The sequence below is a fragment of the Phascolarctos cinereus genome, unplaced genomic scaffold (assembly GCF_003287225.1).
Source record: "Phascolarctos cinereus isolate Bilbo 61053 unplaced genomic scaffold, phaCin_HiC Scaffold_726;HRSCAF=1367, whole genome shotgun sequence".
NCBI lineage: Eukaryota > Metazoa > Chordata > Mammalia > Diprotodontia > Phascolarctidae > Phascolarctos > Phascolarctos cinereus.
The window spans coordinates 376908230-376917935 of record NW_027556098.1 but is presented as its reverse complement, the minus strand read 5'-3'; positions in this window follow the sequence as shown (position 1 = coordinate 376917935).

Genomic DNA, 9706 nt, shown 5'->3' with positions numbered 1-9706 from the left:
CCCCCCCAGGGCCGCCGCCTCCGCCGCCTCCTCCGCCTCCTCCTCCTCATGGAACGGGCGGCGAGATCCCGGCAGCACGCGGGGTTTCTCGGAACTGCTTCCAGGGACTCGGCTCTCCATTACAGCCAATCAGCGCTGGAGGAGGCTCGAGCGGCGGCCGCGGCGGCCTATAGCAACAGGACTCTGAGCTGGAGCCGGGACGAACGGAGAGCCAATCAGCAGAGGCCTCCGCGGAGCCAATAGGGAAGCTCAGCGGCACCGGACTAGGAGCCGGGGGCGGAGGGAGGCACACAAAGGGTGCGCTGTGGCCGGCTGTGTCTGGGCTCTTTGGTCCCTGCGGCGGAGGTCTTATCGAGGGCCGTCGGTCTCCGGCTGCTCGGTAGTGGGGGAGCGTGGGGGAAGTGAGTGTCCTGGCCTCCCAGTAACTTGCCTCACCCCGTTGGGATGAGACCGACGCCCGTGACCGTCCCCATCCCCCTTTGGTCCGGCCAGACCCTGAGGCCGGACTTGCCAGGCGCTCGGACCCGAGCTTGCTTCTTTATTCGTGACCACTTCAACAAACGTTGGCGGAAAGGGGCCTCGTGGGGATGTAAAGCCCATTTCTGGCCTCGAATCTGTGGTTTCCGATGAGAAAATTGGAACCCTTGCCCTTGTCACTCACATGGGGGTAGTTCTGTCTGTGTTCATGAAGTGCCCCGTGTGCCTGGGCAAGTGCTGGAGATGCAGGGGACCAGGGCAGACATAGGCCCTACTCCGACACATAGAAGTTCACTGCAGATCCACAAGTGTACAGTATGCATACGTTAATCGCCTACTATGTGCCAGGCACTGCTAAACGCTGAAATACAAGGCAAAAAGAGTTCCTGCTCTCAAGGAGCTCCCCCTCCCAGCTGGGGAGACTACGTGTAAAAAACTGTACAAACAAGTTAGAAACTAGTAAATTGGAGATAATCAACAAAGGGAAGGCACTGGCATTAAGGTGGATCAGATCAAAAGAACGGTACAGTCGATGGTTTGTTAACTTTGTTAAGTTACTAGTTCTGGGCACTGGGTTCAAGAGTGAAAACTGACAGCCCCTACCCTTGAGGACCTTGCAGTCTACTTTGAGAATACCATATACACAATGGTAGAAGAGTCCAACCTTTGTTAATTGCAATGTGCCAGACCTTGCCAACTAGACACTGGGTATCATGAAAAAGGTGCAAAACTCACCTATTCCCTGACTTCTTGGAGCAAAAAATATGATGTGCACAGGATTAAATGCCTGTTGAAGGAACAATTAAATGCTAGGCCCTGAAGCTGAGCACTCTGAAAAGTGAAAGATGAAAACTGGTACAGTCTGTTATGCCTTCAAGGAGTTTACTAAAAATATGCAGATAAGTATTCATTCAAAAAAATATGTAGTGATCCCAGTGTGACAAGCCCTAGGAAGGGATGGGGAGATGCCAAGTGTAGATAAGACAGTCTCTGACCTCCTGCTGCCCAGTAAGGTAGGTGAGGGTAAAACTCAACACAAAATAACTATAAAACAGAATTGGGAGTCCATTGAGAGGTAGCATGGTTAAGTGCATAAAGAGCTGGTCTTCTAGTAGAGAAGACTTGGTTTTAAGCCCTTCCTCTTGACGCCTACTAGCGGTGTGATGCTTGGGAAGCCAATTCACTTAGTGCCCCCAAGAAGTACTCTAAGACTAAATGACAGGTTGCAGATCTGCATTGGTGGACCTGGAATTCTCTAACCCATGAAATCCCAGGTTCCAGCCAAAAGAAAAAAAAGAAAAGCAGGTAAAGAAGTACAAACATAGTCTGTCTGAGGAAGTAAGGAGGAATAAGGGAAGAGTATGATCAAAGGAAGACTATAAAGACCAGCTAGGTGCAAAGTGGAGAGACTGCTGGGCCTGGAGTCAGGAAGACTCATCTTCCTGAGTTCAAATCTTCCCTCAGACACTTACTAGCTATGTGACCCTGGGCAAGTCACTTCACCCCATTTGCCTCAGTTTCCTCATCTGTAAAATGAGCTGGAGAAAGCATTGGCAAACTACTCCAGGATCTTTGCTAAGGAAACCCCAAATGGGGTTACAAAAAGTGAGACCCAACTGAACACAAACAAAAAGACTATGATAGTGGGGTATGGGATATCTTCAGGAAAATTTGAAGAAAATGACCACTTTCAAAACCAGGATTGGGAATCTCCTTTGTTTCTCCCATCTGTCTCCATCTACCCTTATAATTACCATCCCTCAGAGAGTGATTGAAATGATTAAACTGCCTTCTTTGTCCTCATAGTGATAAGCTCAGGAAATGCTAAATGTAAATGTATGTAAATTTTCTCTATTATCAACAGTGTGTATTTGATGGCTACATAGAAGTCCACGAACTTTATTACAGAATAGATGGGATAGGTGCAAAATACCATAGATAAATAAGAGTTTTTATTAAAGAGAAATGAATCTTGTGCAGTTCTTTCCACCTTGAGTAGACAAAGAAGATAAACTCCCCTAAGTCTGTTTTTCTCAAGTCCTTGGTGGCATGTAAGGATGTAAACTCCTGCAGACCAATGCTTTTGCACAGTCTTTTAATCAGGAGGCATTTAATAAACACTTGTTCAATAATTGAATGCTATTATTTGCCAAAACCTGCTTCAGCACAGAGCTAAACATAAAAAAATGATTAAATCTTTGGCCTCAAGGAACTTAGAATCTAGTAGCCTGTTGAATCCTGACCTCATTTCTCCCTTTCATTTGTAATTCAATGCATATAGGTGAAGGGGTGACCCTGATCAATCTAGTCTTCATTTCCAAGGCCATTTCAGGATCCAGTTACCAGAACATGATAAAGAAGTACTTAAGTATTTCTTACGTAGCTACTGAATAAATTTGGAATTATGCCCAAAGAGCTATAAAATTGTGCATACCCTTTGACCCAGCAATACCCCTTCTAGGGCTGTATCCCAAAGAGATCATAAAAATGGGAAAAGAACCCACCCATACAAAAATATTTATAGCAGCTCTTTTTGTGGTGGCAAAGAATTGGAAATTGAGGGGATGCCCATCAATTGGGGAATGGCTGAACAAGTTGTGGTATATAAATGTAATGAAAAACTGTTGTGCTATAAGAAATGATGAGCAGGCAGCTTTCAAAAAAACTTGGAAAGACTTACATGAACTGATGCAGAGTGAAATGAGCAGAACCAGAAGAACATTGTACACAGTAACAGCCACATTATGGGATGACTGACTTTGATAGACCTGGCTCTTCACAGCAACAAAAGAAAAGATTTATGATGGAAATTGCTATCCACACCCAGAGAAAGAAATGTGGAGTCTGAATGCAAATGGAAGCATACTATTTGCCCTCCTTTTCCTTTGTTGTTTTATTTTATTGTTGCATTCTCATGGTTCCTCCCATTAGTTCTAATTGTTCTTTACATCATGACTCATGGGAAAATATGCTTAACATAAATGTATATGTAGAACCTATATCAGATTGTACTATATCTGGGGGGGGAAGAAGTGGGAGGGGGAGAAAATTTGAAACTCAAAATCTTATGGAAGTGAAGGTTGAAAACTAACAATAAGTAAATAAAAATTTTTAAAAAGTATCTACTGCATATTTAGCACTATGCTGAATGGATTCATTCATTCAACAAATAATTATTATCTGCCTGCCTCGTGCAGAGCCCTGTGTTAGGTCTTCAAGTATACAGACGTTCGCCATAAGGGAGCACTTTTTCTGGATATATCTTACTTTAATAACAATAATAACAATAATAGCTAGCATCTACATGGTACCTACACATAGTAGGTACTGTGCTAAGTGCTTTTCTTAGATACTGATTTCTGTGGAACAACTTGAAGGCCTCCATTTTTTCAGTTAAATATGAGGCAATATCTGCAACTTGTCATTTACTCTTAGAGTACTTCTTGGGGGTACTAAGTGAATTGGCTTCTCAAGCATCACACAGCTAGTAGTGAGGAAGGACTTGAATCCAAGTCTTCTGCACTAGAAGATAGAGTATCTTATTTGATCCTCATAGCAACCCAGGAGGTAGGTGCTATTGTTATCCCCATTTTACACTTAAGGAAACTGGGGCACACCAAGGTTAAATGACTTTCCCAAGGTCACACAGCTGGTATCTGAGGCAGGATTTGAACTCAGGTCTTCCTGACAGGTGCAATGCTCTCTCTACTTTGCTACTCACTTGCCACAACTTTGTAGGAGAGGTAACTTGGTATGGTGGGTAGAGTTCTGGACTTGGGAGTCAAGAAAATTGAGTTCATTTTCCATCTCTGACACTAGCCATGTCAAGTCATTTAATTTTTTAAACTAATTTAATGGGACAAGTCATTTAAGTTCTCTTATTTGTAACATGAGGATAATAACAGCATCCACCTCACAGGGGTATTTTAAGGCACAAATGAGATAATGTATGTAAAATGACACACAAGGGGGAACTATTATCATATCTGTTGTGTGTATGTACAGTGCCTGTGCACAACATGGGATCCCAGCAATAGATTTTTGGTTGGGGGTGGCTAGGTGGCGCAGTGGATACAGCACTGGCCCTGGAGTCAGGAGGACCTGAATTCAAATCCAGCCTCAGACCAGACACTTGACATGTACTAGCCATGTGACCCTAGGCAAGTCACTTAACCCCAATTGCCTTGCCAAAACAAAAATAAATAAAAAATAAATATAAAAGTGTTTGGTTGAACTTAATATCAAATATAAATAAAATACAATCTCGTCCTCTAAAGCACTTATACTTTAGTAAGGTTGATAAGACAGCATACAAATAAATACAAATGGATAAAAAAAAAGGGTTTATTAAGGAAAGGGATATATCTCTATAAGTTAAGAGACTTGTGTTTTGCCAGAGGGATACATATACAAAAGTAAGTCTAATATAAGGTAAACTGAGGAGAGAGAGAGAGAGAAATAGAGAGACAGGGACAGAGAGAGAGAGAGAGAGAGAGAGAGAGAGAGAGAGAGAGAGAGAGAGAGAGAGAGAGAACTAACAACTGGGGGAACCAGAGAATGCTTCACAGATCAGTGGCACCTGCTATCAACTGAGTCTGGCAGGAAGGTAAGGATCCTAAGACACAGAAATTCCAGGCATGGGGGAAGGCCTGTTTGAATGAAGAGATGGAATAAAGAGTTAAGGCATCAGCTAATTGTCCAATTAGCAAAAATATAGAGTTCCTGAAGGGGAGGAATGTGAAAGATAGCCACTAAGGCACTTTAGAGCCAGCTTCAGGAGGTTCTTAAAATCTAGACGAAGGAGTTTGTATTTTATTCTGGAGGCAACTGGAAGTCATGGGTTCTAGTTTTGGCTCTGGTGCAAGTTCACTCTATGTATGACTACGAACAAATAATTTTCCGGGGCTTCAGGTGCCATTTCTGTAAAACAAAAGCCTTGAATACATGGCAAAGGAATTTGAACTTGGAAGGCAATAACAGGAGATATTTTAGTAAAGGGTTGATCAAATTGATGCAGCATTGTGATGGACAGATTTGAGAAGACAGAGGTTGGAAGTGAGAAGACCGATCAGGAGACTCAGTCTGGTTTCAGGTGGTTTTAGTGACTATAGAGGGGAGAATAAACATGAGAGATGTTACAGAGGTAGAATCAACAGGTCTAATGTCAACCAATTAATGGTGGATATAAGAAATGAGGGAAAGAGAAAAGACAAAGACAGGCCCAAAGTTATGAACTGTGGGCGATAAAAAGGATGGTTGTTCCATGGAAATCAGGAAGTCAGAAGGATAATGGCTTTAGTATGGAGGTGGCCTTCTTATTGTGGTGAGGAAATCCTTTTACACATTCATAATTAAACGATTATCCCACTCGCCATAGCATATTTCCAAACTTTTCCATCTCTCCTCAAGTCTCCCATACCTCCCCCAAGTCCCATCCTCTCACTTGAGCACTTGGCCTCATATTTAACTGAAAAAATGGAGGCCTTCAGCATAGCATTCCTTCTTCTTCCCTCCTCATCTCACATCACTCAGATGCCTTACACTACTATGTCCTCCTCCAGCTCTGTTTCACGTGAAATGACCCTTCTTGCAAGCAAACATCTTTACACGCACAAGTGATGCCATTCCATCCCATTTTCTCTAGCAGATTTTTCCCTTTATCATCCCATTCTCTAACTAAACTTCAATTTCTCCTTGTCTACTGGCTGCTTCCCTTTTGCCTACAAACAAGTCTTCTTGTCTCTGCCATCCTCAAAAAAACCCTCACTTGTTTCTTCCATTCCCACTATCATCCCAAATATCTCCTCCCTTGGGACTAAACTCCTTGAAAAGGCTGTCCACAATAGGTGCCTCCACTTTCTCTCCCTCACTCTCTTCTTAATCCCTTACAATCCAGCTTCTGAGCTCATCATTCCACTGAAACTACTCTCTTCAAAGTTTCCTATGATCACTTAATTGCCAAATGGCCCTTTCTCAATCTCGACTCTTTTGGGACTCTCTGCAGCCTCTGACATTGTGGACCATACTATTCTCTTTGATATTTTCTTCTAAGTTTTCATAACACTACCCTCTCTTGGTTCCCCTAATACTGTCTGACCACTCTTTCTCTGTCTCCTTTGCTTGATTTTCATCCAGTACTGGTCTGCTAACCGTGGTGTCCCCTGAGGCTCAGTCCTCTTCCCACATGCTTTCAGGCTATTTCACTGAGTGATCTTATCAGCTCCCAAGAATTCAATTCTCATCTAAATGCAGGTAATCCTCAGATCTACTTATCCAGCCCTAACCTTTCTCCTAGCCTCCCAAATCTCCAACTGCCTAATAGACCATTCAAACTGGATGTCCTATAGACATTTCAAACTCATTATGTCCAAAACTGAGCTTAGTATTTTTCTCCAAAAATGTTCCGTACTTTCAAACTTCCCTATTATTGTCCAGAACACAACCATTTCCCTTTCCCCCAGGCTCACAATCTAGGTGTCATCCTTGACTCCTCATTCTCTCTCATTTCCCATATCTAATCTATTGGCAAGACTTGTGGATTTCACCTCCTCATCTTCTCTTTCATGCTCTGTCTTCTTTTCTCTGGCACTGTCATCTTCCTGGTGCAGACCCTCATCCCCTCATTCCTGGACTATTGCAATCAACTGCGTCATTCCAGTCCATCCTCTGATCAGGTGTCTAATCTTCCTAAGGCATAGGTTTGATCATCTCACCCCATAAACTCCAATGCCTCTCTCTCACCTCCGGGATCAAATATAAAATCTGGTGTGGCACTCAAAGCGCTTTACAACCTGGCTTTTTCCGACCTTTGCAGTCTTCTTACACTTTGCCATCCAGTGACACTGGCCAGCCTCTGACTCCACGTTCATGCTGGTGGTTCCCTCTGCTTGGGATATTCTCTCTCCTCATCTCTGCCTCTTGACTTCTCTGGTTTCCAGCTAAAGTTCTATCTGTTATGAGAAGCTTTAATGCTAGTGCTTTCCTTCTATTGATTATCTCTAAATTATCCTGTATAGAGCTTGTTGGTACATGGTTGTTTTCATGTTGTCTTTCCCCTTAGACTATGAACTCCTTGAGAACAGAATCTGTCTTTTTTATTTTTGAAAATATTTTTATTTGTTTTAATCATCCAAAATCCTCCTTCTCGTTCTCCCATCCCACCCCAATCCCAATTTAGAATACAAGAAAAGCAAAACCCATTACAAATATGTAGTCACTCAAAACAATTTTCCACATTGGCCATACCCTCCCTCAAAAAAATTTGTCTCATTCTTCTGAGTCCTTCACTTTTCTATCAAGAGGTGGGTAGTATTTTTCTCTAGAATAATGGTTGCTTAGCACGATAGCATTCCATCAATTCCATGACATTTATATACCATAACTTGTTCATCCGTTGCCCACATCCAATCCATTGCCTCAAAAAGAAAGCTATAAATATTTTTACACATCCTTGGTGTTTGTTTGTTTAGGTCCACTCTTTCCCTTAATCTACACTTCTTCTAATTTCACTCCCTACTACTCCCCTTTCCTTCCTATTTTCCCCTTAAGTGAAATGTATTACTACACTCAAATTTTTGTGTGTATTCTTCCTTCTTTTGACCACTTCAGATGACAGTGAGGTTCAAGTATGAACCACTCCCCTCACTCCCTCATCCTTATTTGTATAGATGTCTACTTGTACATCCTAATTATGTGAGATAATTTTCCTTAACCTTCCTTTCTCTTCCTCACTCTGCCCACTCTCCGAATCATGATGCATTCCTCTTCCTTTTTTTTCCCACTTTTTTTCTTAAGATCACTAAGATATGACAGAACCACTTCCAGGCCTTGTGTAATTGCACTCCCTCTATGACCACTGATAATGATGGGGTTCAGGAGACATGTGTATCATCTTTCCATATCTGAATGTAAATAATTTATCCTTGTTTAGTCATTTATCATTATTCATTCATGTTTACCTTTTTATATTTCTATTCACAAAAATAAAAGTTTCTTTGCAGCTCTGATGGGTTGTTTTTTTTTTTTAAGGTCCATTCCCCTCCCTATAACAGTAAGCTCAGTTTTGCTGGATAAGTTGTTTTTGCCTGTAAGCACATATCCTTTGCCTTCTGAATATTGTATTCTGAGCTCTCTTCTCCTTAATAGTGGTGGCTGCTAAATCATCTGTGATCCTGGCTGTATGTAGCTCCTTGTTTTTGAATTATTTCTTCCTGGCTATGTGTAATATTTTTTCTTTCACCTGGAAACTCTGGATTTTGACTGTGATGTTCCTCGGAATTTTCATTTTGGGGTTTCTTTCAGGAGGTGACTGATGGATTCTCTTTCTACTTTGTCTTCTGGTTCTAAGAAATCCAAGCAGTTTTCTTTTAAGATTTCTTGAAATAGTATGTCTAGGTACTTTTTTTGGTCATAATGTTCAGATAGTCCATATATATATATTTTGGTGATGCAGTCGGGGTTAAGTGACTTGCCCAGGGTCACATAACTAGTTAGTATCATGTGTTTGAGTTCAGGTTTGAACTCAGGTCCTGCTGACTCCAGGGCCAGTGCTCTATCCACTGTGCCACCTAGCTGCCCCCAGTCCAAGTATTCTTAAATTTTTTCTCCTCAACCTATTTTCTAGCTCACTTGTTTTTGCTCTGAGATACCTTAAATTTTTCTATATTTGCAGTCTTTGGCTTCTTTTTTTTTTTTTAATATTTCTTGTTGTCTCATGGAGTCATTGGCTTCTATTTGGTCTATTCTAATTTTCAGGGAATTTGTGTCTTGAACTAAGTTTTGTACCTCTTTTGCCAAGCTGATAATTACCTTTTCAATTCTTTCTTCCATAGCTCTCATTTCTTTTCTAATTTTTTTCCTCAAGTGCTCTCATTTCATTTATAAAAATATTTTTAAACTCTTTTTTTTTTAAACTCTTGCTTCATCTCTTCCAGAATTCCAGTTAAGTGTTTGCCCAAGCTGTGGTTTTCTTTGGGGCTTTGCTCCTGGATGTTTTAGAGTCATCTTTTTCCTCTGGTTTGTGTCTTGAGCTTCTCTGCCACCTCAAGAGCTCATTATGATGGGATTCTTTTTTTATTTGCTCATTCTCTCCTACCTACTTAATGTTAGGGCTGAATGTAGGGAAGGTCTGGGCTGGTCCTGTTGCTGCTTTCTTGGGCTATTGAATGTTGTGTTATTTCAGGATCTCACACACAGGCTGAACACCTGCAACCTTTCAGTGCTCCCAGAG